This window comes from Anas platyrhynchos, chromosome 4, assembly GCF_047663525.1.
Source record: "Anas platyrhynchos isolate ZD024472 breed Pekin duck chromosome 4, IASCAAS_PekinDuck_T2T, whole genome shotgun sequence".
NCBI lineage: Eukaryota > Metazoa > Chordata > Aves > Anseriformes > Anatidae > Anas > Anas platyrhynchos.
In genome coordinates this window covers 53,947,556-53,968,067 of record NC_092590.1, presented here as the reverse complement: position 1 = coordinate 53,968,067, position 20,512 = coordinate 53,947,556, and positions in this window count along the sequence as shown.

Sequence of the window (20,512 nt, the reverse complement as noted above, 5' to 3'; positions counted from 1 at the left end):
TATTTTAAAAAGCAATGACTTTTTCAAAGGCAGAAAATTAAAATAAATAAATAAATAAAATATCCTATTCATAATTTAGTCTTAGACTGATCCCTGAACCTAGGAAGGGACCTATGCCCTTGGTTCTTCAGATTTTGCTTTTGCTTTACTTGTCTCCCTTGAGCTCAAAGAAGATGTTACCTAAACATTTCTTGCAGCTTTCTCATACAGTTGGTTTCTCTTCCACCTCCTGGAACAGAAAGGCATGCCAGCTCTGGTGTGCCTGTTGGAATTGCATGGATGTGGGTTTCAATTCCTATTCTGGCTTTCTTGGATTTTAATTGCCCTCATGAAAATTCTTGCAGCACTTTATTATTGGTTGGGCAACACATAACTACTAATTTAAAATAATTGTACGAATTATCAGCTTGTTGTAGTCAGTGGAGCTGAGAATTTAAGGTCAAATTATTCATAGAAATAGGTCTCAGTAGAGCTACATTAGGAGGGGATTTGTCTTTTGGTTTGCAGGTAATGTGGTATTTCTGTGAACTTTATAATTGAAGAGGATGCGAACTTGTTACTAAATCACTCGATAGACAAAGTTGCTGTACAAATGCTAATGACTTCATCTCTCTTACCTCTAGCAGAAAAACACTAATGTCTTCTTTTTTATTGTCATAAAACAAAGGTTCCATGAAACTGTCTGATGGTTATGGACTGCAATAAATTTGAGTATACATGGAGATATTGTGTATCCTTTAACTTAATATCCATTAAGCTTCTGGTGCAAATTGCATTCCCTATATTTCTCTCCCCACCACTCCTTTGGTATGTATGTGTTATAGTTAAAAATTAGGCAAGCCATTGAAATGATGGTCATGGCTTTGTGAGAAATTTGTCATGCCAAGGTGTGAAGACTCATCTGATAACTTAATGATGAATTCCCTGTGGGCTATTCTCTTCCCCTCTATCCCAAGAGATCTTGATCTTTCATTTTCAAAGATGCAGTATTTTTGTTAAATGTGTAATTAATCAGGGAACACAATGTAATTGAAATACTAATTACAGTTGCTTATTCAGGTACAACATTTCTGCTACAATATTAGTTGCTTAAATAATTTTGTGACTGTGGATTTTGAATCTATATTAATCCAATTACCTGGAATCAGTTGCAAAATAATTTGATATGGACAGTCTCCTAAGCCAAAGCAAATTACAATTAAGGTTAGTGAAACTTCTGAAGGCAAAGGAGCCTTGGAGACACTATAGCAAATTACAACCCAGTTGTATCTGGATTCATGATTTTTCTCCTTGATTTTTAAAATGAGTGTTTCACTTTTTTTTTTTTTTTTTTTTTTTAATCCACCCTTCTTTTCATCTGGGACTTGCACATTTGATTTAAATGTTCTGAGATAACCCTCCATGTTGCAGTGTGTAAGATGACCTGAGTCTGATGTCATTACCATATTCTTTATGATAGTTTCTCTGAAAATAATGATTGCTGTTATTTTTTGAGCCTGCTATTTATCCCGTGACATGTTTCTGTATGTCTGTGGGTATTTCTTGTGCTGAGGTGCTCGGAAAGTGATGTGGGTTTTGAAAGAGGGAAGGAAAATTGGAGTGTGCCATTAAATTCTTATGTTGGACACAATGTGTGTGATATTGCCAGCATAAATGGATAGAATGTATAAGCCCGTGGTGATCATGAAACCTCTTTTCCTTCCAAATCCACCCTTTGGTGGAAATGAGCCCTCTTATATTATGTGCAAATGACCCCTTCTGGAGCACACTTGGCATGGCCCTGCCACATAAACAGCAGCTTTGCCAAACCCACTGCTTTTAAACAGTTCCCCTTCACATTGGCATGTATAAAAACAGGGAGGAGAAGAACCCTTAAGTGCACTCATGACTAAAATAAAATCAAGCTGTACCACTGAAAGTAGTTCTCTTGTGGATTACTCCCAGGTAGCTTTTTTCCACCAATGCATTTCTGTGAAGCTCATTTCTTGGCTTACCCACACACCATCTGCCTACTGCTATAGTTGTTTTATGATTATACAGTTCCAGCTCACATGCTGACTGGACAAGAAAGGAAAACAAAACAGTTTAAAAATCTGCGTGATACATTCAGTCCAATGTATTTCTAGTCTGAATATAATATGTTTGTTGGATTAGTTGCTTGAGTATTTTTTTGTTTGTTTTTTACACGTCATAGTGGAATATTGATCTAGGAATTTCAGGTATCCCCAGTTCTACCTGTCTTTGTTTTTAAAAGACAAGATAAGAATATATTCCAGCTTTAAGAGTAGGATGGATTTTAACCCTGAGAGTGAGCAAAATCTGATAGGGAAATTAATGGCAAAAATTAAAAATTAAAAAAAAAAAAAAAAAAAGGTCAATAGAGTTTGAATACTAATGCATGAGATATAGTTCAGCTACAATAAACAAAATGTTCTCTCAGTGGCAAGTTGTTAGTGATGATAATTTGACATTATAATGTAACGTCCTTTTTTTTGACATTATAATGTAACGTCCTTTTTCTCACAGGACGTCATATCACACTGAATATTAACTGCTGAAATATTTCATACCCTTGCAGTAAATTAACTAAAATACACTTTCCTTTGCCCATTTTTCAACTGGAGAAAATATGTCTGATTTTTCTGTAGAGTAGAATACCGTAATTTCCAAAGGCCTAGTACATCTTAATGGTGACACTGAAAGACTGAGATCCAAATCTAGAATGAAGATTTTCTGGGCATATAGCTCATGTGTTGATAGAGGTTGCTTTACATTTTTCTCCATTCTGAATACAGTAGTTCTCTGTGACGTGTAAGTCCATGATTCTTTAACGTGGACTTTATTCTTTATCCCACTAAGATATTAATCAACAATACTGAGCAATGAGCTACCTTCTGTCTTTTCTTAAAGAAATATGAACCTCAAGGCTTTCTGATGACAAGAAATTGTCTGAGAGTTATTTTGCTCATCACTGACACAGGTTGCGTACAAGAAAAATTCTTTTACTCCCAGCTCTCATTTTCAAGTCCAGTCAGGGCTTCTGGGCTCATCTGGTGGGGAAGTCTAGTGATATTGAAATAGGTTTATTCCCAGCTGGCAATAACAACTTGTGGATGTGTTTCATAGCAATGTTGTTGTTTAGCCTGTTGGACTGTTTTAATCTTAATGAATTTTTAATATTTAATGGTACTCTCTCTTCTCAGTGTGAATGCATTTGAACATGTGGTATCTGTACAAGTCTCTTTGTTGTTGCTGATATATGTTCTTGGAAGTCAACCTTAAAAATCCTATGAGGCTAGCTCTTAAAACACGCAAGAAACAATGATGTTTGGAGTTATTATTTAAATTATGACTATGAAAGCTATAGTACAATTGTTCCAACAAATTCCAGATTGTTTGTAATCAACTTAAAGTTAAAAGGACATTTTATAGATTTATTTGGCTGAATTAGGAATTGATGTTTTAATATGTTTAAAAATTATAACAGTAAGATGTTTAGTAATGTAATGTGAAAGAAAGACAGTTTACGATGCCACAACTATTCAAATAAATATAGAAACAATCATCAAGCTCTTCTGCCTCACCTCCCTCCCCCCAGATAAATACATAAATAAAAAGATTAAAAAAAAAAAAAAAAAAAAAAAAAGCCTTAAGGGAAGCAGAGGATGTTGTGTTAAGCTTAGATTATTAGCTCAATGAGTCAGTATCATTTGCAGGTAGATGACAGGTAAGGAATCCTGTTTAAGCCAGTAGTATCAATAACAACTCTAATTTTATTCAGAACATAAGAAGTCAAATTTAGAATTTTTTGTAAAAATTTTAAAAATTAAAAAGTTATCTCTTAGGGGCATATGCAATTCTATTCTCTCTTCATATAATGCAATACTTACAGAATGTCTTCATTGTAAGGATATTAATTACTATTATATTCCTCTGAACCCTGATTGTAAAAAAAAAATAATCTTGTTGATAGCCATGATTTCGTGATCTCTCTAATTTGTAGAGAGATTTTCTATTTCCAATCCTCCACCTGGTTAAATAGACGTAACTGCAAGAAAAAAAGTTTTATAAACAGGGTAGAAAGAAGGGTATAATGGAAGTCGTATTTTGACATACAAATACAATGGACAGAACATTTCAGAAGTAAATTTTATTTCAGCATTCTAAACAAATATTTTCAGAAGAGTTACAAGATTACAAGATGACCTTTAAACAAACAAAAGACGTTATTATCTTTTGATTCAAAACATGCAAAATTTTATTTATTTTATTTTGCTGGTAGGTAGTGCTGCTTATTCATAAGTTTTTAGTTCTGTATTTATAATGCTTAACAAGTCTAAATCATGCTCATTAAACAGTCCTCTTCTGCATAAGACAGGCATCAGGAAAGCATTTTTGAAATCTGTTAAATTTTATCTGAGAGGAATTAAAGGTCATCAGGGTACCTCATAAGGGTAAATTTGAAACAAATCTCCAGCGAGCACAGTGTAATGAACTCACTCCTATAATGGAGTAGTATTATACCTTTTATATATTTGTACTATAGTACAAATGTAGTTATGTATTCGTATTATAGTTTCTTTGCATATGGTTGTGAAATCAAAGGAACAGTGCCTCTTGCTTGATGAGAAGGCAGTGCTTGCTTTGAAAACTGTTCTTATGTTCTGTGAAATGCAGCTCCATGAGCTTCACAATAGTTTTTAAGTTACAATTTTGTAAATAATGCACCTCAATAAACACACTTAAGAAGTTAATAGTCTATGACATTGCTTAGAGTATGCATTCATTTTCTTGGCTTGCAAATTATGTCTTCTATTTTCTATATTTAAAGAAAGCACTTGTAACTGCCATTACTGAAGTTCAGGTTAAAATTTCCAACCAATAAAGCAATTTTATCAATTTTTATTGTCACCATTTATTTATTTATTTTCCCCTATAGAACTAATTCATTATGTCTCCTTAAAACAAAAGCAACCATGTTTTGACAGGTGTCATCCTGTCTCTGCCATGTTTCCTTCCCCTCACCCTCCCCTTTATTTTCTTTCATTATAGATCATTCATTCTGCTTAAAATAATATGTCTGTTATTATTTTGGAAAGTAACTTCCTATTTGTAACATCATCCTTTCTGTAAGTGCTTCACTGGCTTTTAGAGGGCTCATCTCCACACTCTAGGGCTCAGTCAATCAGTAACAATTGACTGACTCCTGGCTGTTATGTTAGAAAGCAAAACAAAGCACATCATTATAAAGGTAGCAAAGCAATTAATGACAATTTTCCAATAAAAAGCTCACAGAGAAGGATGAGAAAATACACACCACATTTTTACCTGAATTTACAGTCACCAGAACAATGACTGCAGCTGGGCTTATGGGATAAAATTTAAAAAGATTCTTGACAACTGAGGACAGATCAGCTTGCACATCCAGAGAGAGATGGAGGGTTTCTCAGATTACTTAGCGATGCCAGATTCAACACATTCTATTACTCTTTTTCATGGTTTCATGAAAAGTGCAGAATTCTGACAGTCATAAAAATGCTAGGTCACTATCTTAATGCTGAATGTTTATTTTGAGCAAAACAGCGTTTACAAAATGCTGAAAAGTATGTTGAGCTGCAAGAATGGATCATTTAAAACACATTTGCATGGTTTTAATGGTACAAAACATTTGCTGTAACCCACCACACAGGTATGAAAGGGTTTTTCGTTCATCTTGCTGAATCGTTAAAATGAAAAGCTACCCTAATAGCTGTAAAGCAGACTTTTGCCTAACAGTTTTAATTATGTAATTTAGTTTTCCTTCATAAATTAGTATACCAGTAGATATTTTCCTCATTTATCTGTTATTCAGTTTTCATGGTTTCTCAAGGACTAGCTTTTAGTGGAAGTATAGTTAGATTCATCTTTCAAGAATGTGATTATCAGTAGGATCTTGTCTTATTATTGTTAATAAGTCAAGTTATTATTATTATTTTTTTAATGAAAAACATTATTCTTCAACTTTTAGTAAAGCACTATAATTTCATTGGGTTTTACTTATTTAATTTTATTAATAATCTATTTTTCACAATACAAAACAACAAAAAAAAGTGCTTTAATTTTAGAAATGTCACAGGTGCTAACACAAAATGCTGTACTTAATTGAATTGGATTGTCACAGATCAGCAACCCAAAAGTGCAAAACTTTACAAAGCAAAGAAAATAATGTACTACTTAAAATTGTCTCAACTCTAAAAATAGAATATGCCATCAGAGAGCACACCTCCTTGATATGTGCCACATTCATTCCACTTCTAATAAATCCTTGATAACAACTTGTGCTAGGTTTTGTTTTTATGGTATCTCCCACAGCTTTTGTATCCAACAAATACTGCTTATTTAAGTTCCATTGTTTGAATATATACTAAAGAATATATATATATATATATTATATACTAAAAAAAATCAGATTTATATGTCAGCTATAATGACTAATATTTAGCAATCCCTTAGAGATCTACATTTCAATAGCATTTTTATTAACAATAGCAATTTTATGAGGTCATTTTGAATAGCAGTGTTTCTGCATGTTGAAAATAAACCTTAATCTGAGCATGATTTATAGAATTTTAAGCATTTTGAAACTGTGTTTTAGAAAATATTTACTAAATTTACTGTTCATAGGTTTGGGGGAAGAAGAGTTGTGTAACATATAAATTCAGGTATGAAATTTCTAGAAAATACAGGCAACTGTGTTCATTCTTGTGACTATAGAGATTGTATTAAATTCTTAAAAAGATGCTTACTGTCATTAAGCACAGTAAGTATCCCACATTAAGATACTACTGACTCAGTAGAACATTTCAGGTAACTTCCTAAGTGAAGTTTGTCCAAGATAATCATTGGATTCCAGTAATGTTTTTATCTTTTTTTGAACAAGCATTTCAGCATGCTTTAAACCTTGTTAAGTACGTCAAAATGTCCTACCACAAATGCAGAAGCAAATAACTTTTTTAAATATAGTATGCATTTTAGAAGATCCATACTTACCATTGTAAAATTATTGAAAGCCTTTGCAAGTTTTTCTTCAATTTTAGTAATGGATAAAGGACAAAAAATCAGAGTTTGTGTTATTTCAAATTGATTGATTAAAATCAAAATAACTAAAAAATGGAGCACAATAGTAGCTTGCTTACATCACAGTTATTTCTCAGCTGCCCTTCTAGCTTTATGAAACCCATGAGTATGAAACCCATTAAAACTTACAAGGCATACATAAAAGTAAGAAATCCTACACTATCAACATTTTTGTGCAGCTGATGCTTAGGAAAGCTTCAAGTTTTGCCAATGACAATATAAAACACTCACAAACAACACTCGCCCCAAATGACAGATATCTGATTTGACAGTTCTAGTATATCATTTTCCTATTACAACATGACAAACATCTTTGGTCATTTTCAGTATTTCCTTTTTTCTCTTCCAGGTTTCCATTCAGTTTCCCAAAGACTATTTCTGAAGTTCTCAGCTAACCTTGATAAAAATGAGAAATAAAATATATATTAACTTTAAACAAGCTACCAGTGCTGTGAATCTCTGAACCTCCAGTTGTTGTGTCATTGTGCTATTTCTGTGTGACTGTCACATTTACGCTCAGAATACTCCCTTGATTATGCTACAATTTGTATTTATATAGATTTATATTATGCTTTATGCAATGGCAAAAAAAAAAAAAAAAAGAAAAAAAAAAAAAAAGGATTTTCCAGGTCTTTTTACAGTTTCAAAAGGAGTTCTGATTAATCTGTTAATAAAAGTTATCCAGTAACAAAGATTGTTTAAATATCTTCTGCAAAAGGAAAATGTGGAAGAAGGAAAACAAAACAAATCTGAAGGCAAGTAGTTTTGTCTTCTGTTATTTTCTCAACATTTTCTGAAGGTAAATTTTGAGGTAGTACAACTTTTTTTTTTTTCTGCATTTAGTAATTTAAGCAAATCAGTATAGACCTTCTGAAATTGAATTTATCCTAGATGTCAGAATTGAGGAAATAAAAAGATGTAAACCTACATATAAATGTAGGTTTACATCTTTATGTAATTGTAGGTCACATCTATATCTCGTTTTCTCCTTAGGAAATTAAAATGGGATCCTTCTTTTGAAGATCTACTGCTGAGCTACTAGCACCAGCTCTTCCCCATTATGCATATAAATCTGGTCTCCACACCAAAAGATGAGATTTTTGTCATTACTTTCATTCTCTTTATATCAATTACTCCTTTAGAATGTCTAGGTCATCTTATGCATAATTTCTCTCTTCTAGGGAAAAGTCCTTCAGAGCTGACCTTATTTTGAGCAAAGGGTTGAACTTGATGATCTCTAGAAATCCCTTTCCAGCTTAAATTATTTTATGACTCAAAGCACAAAGATGTAGTCTGTCCCTGAAGTACTTTGCTATTGAAAATGCCTTTTCTTAGTGAGTATAACTATCCTTATCTTTCCTTTCTTACTGAGTCATCTTTCTCTTTTACTTCATTTCCCACCCCTTCTTTGATACAAAGAAGTATCAGTAACAAAGTAAATTACGGAAATATATGGTCAATGCTAGGATTTATTCATTTGACAGAATTAATGAGACAATTAACCTTAATGAAAACTTTGTACTTAGGTATATCACAGCTAAAACATTTCTTATCTATTCTAACCAGGTTACTGAAGGTCATTGTCAAATACATCACTAAGTACCAATTGTAAGGAAAAGGTAACTTGTTAAAAGTTTTCCTCCCTTCCTCCCTTCCATGTTAATCTGTAAACCTCTCTAGATTGATCTATTTATTTCCTGTTACTTCTGGTGGTTTTTTGTTTGTTTATTTTTCTTTATGCTAATTATTCTCTCACCTTTTCTGCTTTATTTCAAAAACTTCTGTATTTACTTCCATCCCACTGAACTCATGATAGCATGTCAGGTTTCAGGCCTGGGTACTGACCTACTGTGTTAGACCATGTCTGTGTAGAGATAAAAGAAGAGTACCACTCTGCTTCTAGGACATTGTTCTGAAGGTAGTACCATTTGGAAGTAGCTGACCTACAATGCTACAAATGACCTACAAATAGATAGAAAGTCACATGAAGCAGTTTGAAGTGAACTTTGTTGAAAACGAGGGTGTTAAAGGAAAGAATATTGTGAAAACCTTGATTTTCATTGAACACAGCTTTTTGTAGACTGCTCTCACCTGTTATTTGTTTTAATTTCAATATAAACAAAATCTTTGATGAATTTTACTTGAAACTATTTTTTCTTGTATTTAGATTCTTCCTCCCTTCCTTTCTTTTTCAGAAACACTGAAGCAACTCTTGCAATTATTTATAACTTGTTCAGCTTCATTTAAAGTCATGTTTCTCTTTTTTTTTTCTAATATTCTTCTTTTTAAAATATTATTAAAAAAATACATTTTAAAATATTCTCCTTAAAGTCCCAGATACTATACACACTTAATATACCATATAAATCAAAATGTTTTAAAAATATATATGATTATGTATCATATATCATCAAAATATATCAAATTTGGCAAAATACATCAATTTTAAAGTCTTTGTATCAGGCTGCATACACAGAAGTTCAGCAAACTGGCAATCTAGAAGAGCAAATTTGGGATTAAAGACTATAGTTTTGACAAAAACTATTATTTTTCAGAATTGTTTGAAATCATAGAGAATAACTGTTGCATGAAACCTTACTATCATGTAACTCTTAATGAATAGGAAAAATATTGAGAAAAAATAGTTTGTCTCATGCCTCTAAGGCACCAGATACGAAAGGTCGTTTAATGTATTCTCCATTGACCTTTAGAGATTGTTCCACATGATAGTAAAAAAAAAAAAAAAAAGACATTTTTAGAAGTTCTGACTATTTTATAACACCTTTTTATTACATGCATTTATAGTTCTTAATTCTATTCCCCAAATCATTCCACATTAAATTATTCTTGCTCCTCCTTTTCTGTAAGTGGTAAAATAAGACTACAACTAAACCAGGGACCCAGGAGTGCTTCTCATGCGCCGAGTGCAAGGTGAGTGCTTCAGCTGTATCTCACTTCTTCGCAGAATATCCAGGCAAAATTTACCCTTCCTTCATATCTTGTTTTCCATGACCAAATGCATAGAGCAGAAGGGAGCCTTAACATGCTACAGCCTTGTCCCCCTCTGGACAGCTACTAAAGTACTGTTTAGCTGTCAATTTGATCAGCTACCCATACCTACCTAACATCCAGATATGAAAACTGCCAAATTCCAAGGCATTTGTAGTCTCAAACATGCCCCAAAACATTTTTTTCATTTTATATTTCTTGTTACAAACTGCTTCTGTGACATGTTCACTGAAGAATTTTTGTAAAAGAGACCTGAAATGCAGTGCCCATGGGTATCTTGCCTAATTGTTTATCAAACTAGTGACTAATCTGGCATTACTTCTAAGCTCAGGTCAACAAGAAAATTGATTCCCCTACAATAACTAGCTCCAATTTATTTTTTACAGAATACGTTTCTAGTCTTTGTCATTTATCTCTGTCATTTCTTTGTCTGGATGAGTGTTTAATTTCCAGTTTTAAGGACACGAGAATCCTTATTTAAATTTTCTTCTCTCTCCAAATATTGCATATTATATTGAAACAACTGCATCTTTATTTCTATAGACTCATGGTAGCAGAAAATAAATGTTTTGATTTTTCAGTTTCTTAAAAATTGTACTTCAATAGTGCCCTTGTCAGCCATGTGATACGAACACAGAATTGCTGTTCTAATAGTAAATAGTATACATCGTGACTTTTACTCTGCTTAGGCAAATATGATATTTTAATTGGAATTTAGTGAACAATAGGGAAACCACATGTCCATATGTCTGTGTAAATCACAATCAAAATAGAGAAGATACACGGTCTGACTCACACCCCTGTGCAATAATTCATTACAAATTAACATGGACATTCATTTTCATTTTCTTCTGCTTAAGCAATACATACTTTGTGACTCAAAAACCAACTAGATTACCAGAGTTAAAGAATTTTCCACTCTGTTTAACACAACCTTTCGGATGGCAGGAAATGCAGCCACCTAAGAGAATATTTCCTGAGGATTAAAGTAATTTCACTGTTCACCCCGAATAATATATTAAATGTGTGTAACTAGGAAAAAAAAAAAAAAAAAAGGAGAAAAAAAAAAAAAAGCTTTAATCACACACATAATTTATAATATATCAAATGCATTGTGATTTCTTTCAGTAAAATAAGAGTAATAATTTTAATTGTGTTCTTGGTTCTATGAGATGATAGGAAAAGAAGGAATATATACTTGGCTACCTATTAAACTCTTCCATTACTATCATTCTTTTTTATAATTGCTATTCTTCTTTTGGAAAAACAAAAACAAAAGCAACAATGAAATACATGGGTTGGAATCTATTGTATTACCATTTGCAATGAGCATTATTGTATAAGCAGTAGTTCCAATTTTCTACCAAATTAAATCTGGATTTGCAAATCAAAGTTTATTTTGATTGACTACAGGCAAGAGTAGTCAGGATATATTTGTGTATATTACCTGCATCAGTATAACTTTGACACACCTGCTGCTTTCAGCACCAGTAGTTCAGTAGAAAATGCTCTCCTTAAATCTCGAATTGTATCAATTTCTTTCACATACAATTGTATTTATTTTTGTGTCTTGCACACATGTTGTGAGTAGAAATGCAAAAGAGGATGAAGAGGAAAGGAGAGAGAGAGACATGTGAAAGAGTAAAAGACAGCACAAATAATATAAATAACTCAAAAAAAAAATCCTGGATCTGACTTGTATGAGCTCGGGTGTGAGCATTAGTCACTTCAAGCTGAATCTTAGGGGGGCCCAGGAAGGAACAAGCACTATAAGCATTTTCTTCAGCTGCAATTTACATACATTTACTTTTTTTTTTTTTTTTTCCCCTTCTTTTTGGCTGCACAATTATTTCTTACAATTGGCCTATGAGTTAGACTTTGCCACAGTTGGATTCCAGGAGTCATATCAGAGTTATTGTGAAATGAAAGGTAATTTTGTGTCAGTAAGTGGGTGTGAGCCTAAGGGAGTCTGACTGAAGCTAAATGAGTAATTGAGCCTGTGAAAGTTGGAGCAAGTGTGACGTGCATTCAAAAGTCTTCAGAAAGAGATTTTGCATCTTTCTGTCCCTTCTGCCCTTAGAAGGCCATGGCATGGTCAGGATATTTTAGTTTGTTTGTTCAATTAAATACTGTTCCAATTCTAAAAGTCAAACACTAAAACACATTTGATTATCAAATGCCAAACCATCAAAGTATATTTGATTAGCAACTGAAGAACTTCATAAAATGTGAACTCTTGAAATCTGGAAATTGGCTGAAATCTGAAAAATGGCTGAAGATCTCCTACAGAGTATATTGAAAGGGAATGAGAAGCATGAGGAAAAAAAAAAAAAAAAAAATGACTGGTTTTGGTAAGGTGATGGAAAAGTCTGGAAGATGGAAGTCTGGAAAATTTTGGGACCAGCAGTAAACTTAATTATTATGTCATAAATAAACAATTAAAATAATAGTATTGGGGAAAAAAAATAATGTTTCCCGGTTTAAAATAATTCTATAGTTCCACCAGTCCAGAACTCCTCCATAGCACAGCATAGTCCTGTAAAATGGCACCTAAGTTACAGTACAAGTGCATAATTTACTCATTATATTTTGTTACTGAGCAGATCCTTTGATTAGTATGGTTACAGTATTACATTAAATATGTATATATACACTTTACAGGCTACGAATCTAAAAGGTGTTCATTTCAACAGATAACAAAATATGATTAAGAATAAGGAATTAGTAATGAACAAATCAGTTCAGATCAGCAGATGAATGATGAATTTTAGAACTGTTTTGGAATTTACGATATATCCCCCAAAAGAATGAAAATTGCCTTTTTCACCAAATACTGATTTAATATAGCTCAGGAATTATTACAATAAGGAGGCCTCACCAAAGAGTCTGTTTTTCAGAAAATAATTCAATAAATAATTAAATAAATAAGTTTAATATAAATTAAGGGAGAGTATTTTTTTTTTGAAGAAAAAAAAAAAAAAGACAACTTCCAAAGTCTGAAACTCTTGGAGTGCAATTAATCACAATTTATATACCCTATATAAACTACACTACCAATTTTAGTACTTATCTATTTGTTATTAGCTGCAGGTAGATAATCAAACAAAAAAGATAATTATTCAACATTTTCACTTATTGGTTATTTTTGTGTTGGCTATATTGCCAAGCAATTAGGACAGAAATATTGCTTTGCTTTATGTTCCTTTCAGTGCTAGAATATGGTGCATGCTGGACTAGCATTTGCATAAAATAATGTTGGAAATTTTAGAACCGTGTTGCATAAAGTTCAGTCTATAATTTTCAGAATGAAAATGTAAACTTATATCCACATTGGAATGCAGAATGTATTCACAAACTCAAGTATCTGTTTTCAGGTATAGATAGATACCTAACTGAATAGTGTGAACATGTGCATAACTGATCATAAAAAGTGTATGTAACAATTTGAAGGGAATCTCTCAGCTACTGCAGGGTCCATGTTTTAGGAAATATTAATGTTGAGACTAATGATAACTATATCCTAGTATTCAGTTGAACTAAGCTGGAACTTGGAGAATCACAAACCTAATTCAAATACTCAGTTGCCTCCCATTATAGGTCTAAGTAAGCCAAAGATCCATGAAGTAAAATATACGAATGGTATATGTTGCGTAGATGAAAAATATTAATTTTGTTTTGCAGACAGTTAGAAACCATGTTGTGATTTTTATTGGAAAGCAGTAATTTGTGTTTTAAAAGCTGTATCTAGGAACTTTGTATCCCAGCTGTAACATTTGCTGCTTGTCCATCAATGTATACTCTGGTTTGCTTATTGCTCTACTGTCTTATTAATGGAAGCTTAAGCAATGAATTTGGTGTTAATCTGATGCTGGGGTTAGGAAGGTCAGGAATCTCCAGCTAATGGGAATGACAAACTTCAAGGAACTGATTCAAGCAAGCAACTGATTAGTTGAGTTGGAGATGATTTCAAAGCCTGTATAAGAATTTTGAGTTGATACTAAGACTTGAAATTGTAGCTTTGACTTCACTGAGTCTAAGATTCTACACTGTGTTTCTGCCTAAGTGCAGCCAGTCATACTGATTTTTAGTGGAATTTGGCTAATTCTACATTCCTGGTATGTAACATTCTTACTATTTTTTTTAATAGATATATATATATATTTCCAATCATATGTAATGCTTTTCTGTAAAAATCAAAATTTCTGTATGGAACCGTAACCATATTTTTTATCATAGATTTATCTTTTGGATTGAGTTTAGTATTTAAACAGTTAATTTCAGGTTCTTTTAGGAAGACAGTGAAATGTTATTACTTTTATCAGTCTCTGTTCCTCCATGAGTGATTACTCTGTACCTCATTTGGTGATTCATTTTCACTGTTATTTTTCATTGCCTTTCTTTGAATTTTATTTATTTTATTTTATATTGCTTTAGGACAGAGAGTTAAGGCAAAGTAATCATAAGATAAAATAAAGACTATTCTCTGCTATCTTCTTTCAGCTGAGATTAAACAATTTGTGTTGATTGACAGAATGGATTTTTCATTGAGTGCAGTGCTTCTTCTTGAGACTACTTTTAAACCCAGAATATTTTTATGTTATCAAAATAATGATGTCAACTGAAACAAAGCTTCAGAACTTAATGAGTTTTCTCTCATAAAGAAAAAAAAAAGTTTCTAAAATAGTGTTACAGATTTCATAATATGTACATTTTTGATCAATAAATTTTTCCTCTACCCACCCACCCCCCAAACAAACAAACAAAAAACTATGCTTTTCAACTTTATGTTCACAAGTGAGGGTTACCTTCTTTGGGTATATGCTCTTTTAATAATTACAGTCATATTTGAGTGTACATTCATGTGGAAGATATTAACTGTCATTCTGATCTTGTCTGAAATTAACAAACAATCTTAGCTTCTAGAATACATCAGTGAAACAGGATTCTTGGAAATCTGAACTGAAAAAAAAAAAAATCCACATGAATTTGCTATAGATTCAACTTTGCATCACAAACAGGCAGATAGATCCTCAGCTGAATTGCCTGTCTTAGAAGAGTTTTGTCACTTCACAACAGTGAGTTGTGTCTATACCTGGAAAACTGAACAGAATACTTGATCTAGCAATATCTAAAATCTAAATATAAGCTTAATTATATATATTACTTAGTATTTTAACACCCAGCTAAGCTGGGTATTTTAATACCAGAGCTCTGCTCTCACATCTATGGGATCTCCTGCTATCCAAATGTAGTCTTTCTCTTCCTTTGTCTTCCAATGACTATTTTGTTGGTTTGTAGAACACAGACTTCATGCAGACTGGTTTAAGGGCTTCAGAACAGTCTATAAGGAGTGGCCTGGATGAACTCATAGGAGATAAAACTCCATAGAAAGACTTTGAGAGTACCAAATGTAATTATAGGACTCTGCAAGTGAGGGTGATTGTCATGGTGGCCTATGTGATGAAGAGGAGAACAAGTTTGCAGATGGAATGATATTTGAGAGGGTAAGGCTACCATTCAGAGACCTTGACAAGCTGTAAGAATGGGATCACAGAAGCTGCTTGAAGTCTAACATAAACAAATGTAAAGGTACTTGAGATGCCATTAACTCAGGCCGGAGGCTACAAGGACCAATTTGCCGAGAAGTAACTTTACAGAAAACTACCTGGGGGACTTGTCTTGGCAAACAAGCTAAAAAGGAACCAGTAGTGTATCTTTTTGGTGAAGAAGACTAACTTCATCCTGGTGAACAATACGAAAAGCATAGCCAGCAGGTCAAAAGAAAGGATTAGTTCCCCTTGTCAGAGCTTGTGAGGGCGTGTCTGGACTATTGTAGCTAGTTTCAAGGGCCCAGAATCATAAAGGCATTAATCAACTACAAAGAGTCTAGCAGAGGATGACCAAGACTGTGAAAGGGCTGGAACTCATGGTTTACAATAAAAGTTTGTTCATCCTAGAGAAGAATAAGCTTTAAGTTTAACTACTGTTTTCATGACCTAGGGAGGATTACAGGACCATTCTCTTCTCAAATGTTCACAGCAGAAGGACAAGAGGCAACAGCTGCAATTTGCAGCAAGGGGAATTCTAAATATATATAAAGCGGAGAAAAAAAAAAAAAAAGTCTGCAAAAGAAAGGTTATAACAGTAAAAAATGTTTCTGATGGCACCAGCCTCTGAGCCATGTGTTTATCAGGTGGGCTTTCTAGGTCCTCACTGAACGTATCCCTGCCACTGAAGGGATAGAAGAAAACAGCACCTGTACTCCTGCTCCATCTACTAACTGCCACAGTCCCCTGAAGTCCCTTTTGATAGCCTTCGGGCTTCTCTCAGCAGTTTCTTCACTGCTAGCCTGGTCTATCAATAGAGGATAGGAATCAGAGGGGCGAACCAGGTTGGGGATGTTTCTGGCAATATCCCTGACCCAGGCCCCAGGGAGGCAGCAGACCTCCCTGTGGGTAGGGTAAGGCTGAGATATATACAGAGCCTTCTGTTCCCCTGAGAAGGGAGTCACCTACAATAATTACCCTTCTTTCTTTCTTGGTGGAGGCAGTCTTGAGGTGTGGAGTCAACTTCCTTGCCCTAGGCAACCTCCTGGGTGGACTTCTGACCACATCCTCACCCACCAGTCTCTCAAGCTCCAAGGCTTCAAACCTGTCGTGTAAGGGAACCTGGAAAGGCGAGGCTGGTAGGGAGGAAGACTCCCTGTGACTCCGAGCAGGGACCTGTTTCCATTCCTCCTCATCTTCTAGTTCCCCTCCCTCTGCCTCACAGTGACAGGGCAGGGGGTCCACCACTATTTGGGGTGCCTCACCCCAGTGCCTTTCTTTCAGGCTTGGCAGGGAACTGCTCTACCGGTATATCTCCTGCTTACGCTCTCTGACAGCACTTAACCTCTCCACTTCATACACGGTGTCTCTGCCACCCTCTGACGGAAGCAACAGGCTCAGGCACTCCCTGCATCCAGAGAACTGAACTGCCGCATTTTTGAGCTGGCAGTCAGTCTGGGTCACCACAGACTTTCTGGAAAGAGCTTTCTGCCTAGTGCAGGCCATGGCTGGTTTAACTACAGGTAGGTGAGCTATTCTCCTGAGTGGGGAGGGACACTCTGCCATGGCCAAGAGTATGCTGCCCTGATGGACACTCCATGCCCTGTTTGCCAACTCGGTTCCTCACACTCTAGGCCACTTGGGCTGCCTTTGAAGGGGAGGCAGGGAACAGACACCGCTGCTAGCTCTGCCCATGCCTCACAAGGGCTGCCGTGGCCTGAAGCCTACTTGGCTGCCTCAAGAGGCCTTGATGAAGGAAAAAACCCTCACACGCCAAGATCCCCCCACTCCACTGCAGAACATGTCTGCCCCAGAGCCGATCGCCTCAGCGATCACATTATGAACTGTCCCGCTGCTGAGAAAGAAAAAACTATAATAGTACTAAGAGAACAATATGACCATGAAATGAACTCAACTGAACTGAACTCAACTTCAGGAGCAAAGCATGCAGAAAGTAAAAATTTGATCAGATTTCGATGGACAAATAAAACTGAAGACTAAGTATGCAAGGACAAAATTAGACAAGCCATGGGAAATAAATACAGACAACTCTCCAGGCATATCACATGAGAAAGTAAATAGTTAGGCAAACACTGTAGGAGTCTAGGAAAACCATTACTTGGCAATCACCATGTTTAGTATCATTTTTCATGAGTTTACAGGAAAATACGAAGCACAATCGTGGCTAATGAAATTGCTACTCACTGGGAAGATTTTTTCCATGCATAGTGTGCAAACAGGTTAAAGAATATTTAGCAAAAACAAAACAAAACAAAAAACAACAACAACAAAACCCTACATTTTAGATTGCCATGGTCAGACTAAATTCTCTCAAGGTGCTAAAAGAAAAGAATAAATGATTATCCTAATGGTAGTCTTTGAGTGCTCAGATTCAATTTTGCAGAACATTTGCTTAGTTTCTTGTTCTTCATTTATGCTGCTGATTTTCGTTTAGACTTTTCCACTTATTCCATTGCACTGCATTTTCAGTTCAGTTTACTCTAAAAGAGGTCTAGCAATTTAAGAAATGATTGCTGGTGGGTGATTGTAATGCCTACCTTCAAAAAGGAAGAAAAAAGGAGACAGGTATTTATGGATGGAGTGTTTAGCTTGAATTCCTAGAAAATGGACAAGAACAATGTCTAAGCACCTAAAAGAAAACAGCTTAGGTGAGTAAGCTCTTTTTTAGGTGAGTAAGCTAACCTGGGCTTGTTATGAACAATTTGTGTTGAACAGACCTCATTTTCTTCTTTAAAAAAGTACCAGAGTTGTACTTAAAAAAAGGGATGTATCCTGATATTAGAAAGGATTTTGCCAGTAACACTCTGACATGACATTCTTATAAGTAGACTGAGGAAGCACTGGGAAGTAATAATCCAGTATAGAAAAACTAATCTCAAATACATAACTGGTTGGAAAACTACTCACAAGTAGAAGTGGATTACAATGAAAATGAAAGTCGAAAGAATAGACTTAGTCCAAGTTCACCTTTGATTCCATTACCACTAATATTTTCATTATTAAACTGAGTACAGAGAGTATGTGCATTATATTTACAGCTGCTGCAAAACTCAAAGCACTCTTAAACCTGAAAGGGGCTGGAACTTAAAATGCAGTTGAAAAGGACAAGTTGAAAATTCTACATTTAAACTAGAATGATCAACTACATAAATATAGACTAGGGAACTGGATAAATCATTAGGATGCAGAACAAAATCTGAGTGTGGTTGACTCCAGTCTAAACATAAATTCAAAACTATTGCCAATGGAGGGCACACACTTTTTCCTCTAAACAGGAGATTAACCAATAAAATATATGCAGGAAATACTATGTTATTCTCGGTTTTGCTAAAGTTTTGGTGAATATTGTGTCCAGGTTCTGACATTTCACAACAAAAAAGGCATGGACTAAATGATAAAACCATAGGAGAGACCATAAGAGTGTTTTGAAAGAGATCATGTATGAGGAAAGAGTACTGGTATTGCTTAGCTGTAAGAACAGATGTTTCAAAGGAGATACAGTAATCTTTGTAAGGACGCGTAGAAGGAGAGTGTCTGCTCCTCCAAAGTCAAGGACCTTTTCAAATTCAGTAAGGGATAATAAGACATGGAGGTAGTGATGGAAATCAAGTCTGGGCAGTCACATTAATTAATAATAGTATGTGAGAATATAGGAACGTTTATTCCAGCAGGATAATCTGATGGAGGATTTCCAAGCTGGGAGACAATGACCAGATACAAACCTCCCAATTGCACTAATTGGGAGGCTAGCAAGCTACAGGCACCGGTTCCAGGAAGGATGAACCCTCCAGCTGATAAGACTGTGAACCAAGGGGCCCTAGACTAGGAGGATGCAGGAAACTGCAGAGCTTTGCAAACCCATGGGGGACATGCAGATGAAGGAGGAACAAGAAGGAGGGTGGAATAGTATATAAAAGAACCAGTTTTGTAAAATGAGGCCAGTTACACTTGTCTTCCAGAGCCCTGCAGCCAATTACTACAGAGTGAGCTATCTTCTTATATTTTCTCATTAAATCTTTTCTTGACTCTGTCTGTATTTGTGCTCTCTCTTCCATGTGTATGTGACCGCAAGGACTACATGCCCACTACTGGCAAGACCAGCACACATACAAATGTGAGTGAAGCTGGTGTCAGCTACTGTAATCAGGCCAGGGAGGTAGGCACCCGCAACATGTGGTGCCAGCTACTGGAGTGAGTGGTGTCCTTGCATCAGCTTCTGGAGCTTGTGATGGTCTTCTACTCACAGCCTCTGAGGAGGGAGCAGTGTGTGCTCCCAAACTAGCTACTGGGGGGGGCAGCATGAGTGAGGTGAGTGTGGAGCTCTGTACCAGTGGCCGGAGTGGGGAAAGAAGCTGGTACTTTCCCACACCTGGGAAGAAACTCTGGGTTCCTGGGCACTGAGCTGGACCCCTGGGGCCAAACAGAAGTGGTCTTGGACCAGAGTGGCTAGAGGAGGAGTCTGTGCCTCTTTATTTCACTTAATAACCCTTTAACTCTTTAAGTATGCAAAAGATAACTGTAAAGAGACATAAAACCAATTCCTGTCCTGAAAGATGATAAAACAAGCAGAAGATTCCAACTAAACAAGTTAGAATCAGGTAAGACATTAAAAAAAATGTCTAATATTATGGATAGTGAAGCATCAAAATAGATTACCTGACAGGGGCATGGAGTGTGTGTTTGGAAGTCTTAGAAAAGTATCTGTTAAGAATGGTACCTAATGATAACATGAACACAACTGCAAAATTGTATGCATGCACTGACATTGCACTGGGGAAAGAAGATGGACAAGATGACCTTTGGAAGATCCTTCCTATCCA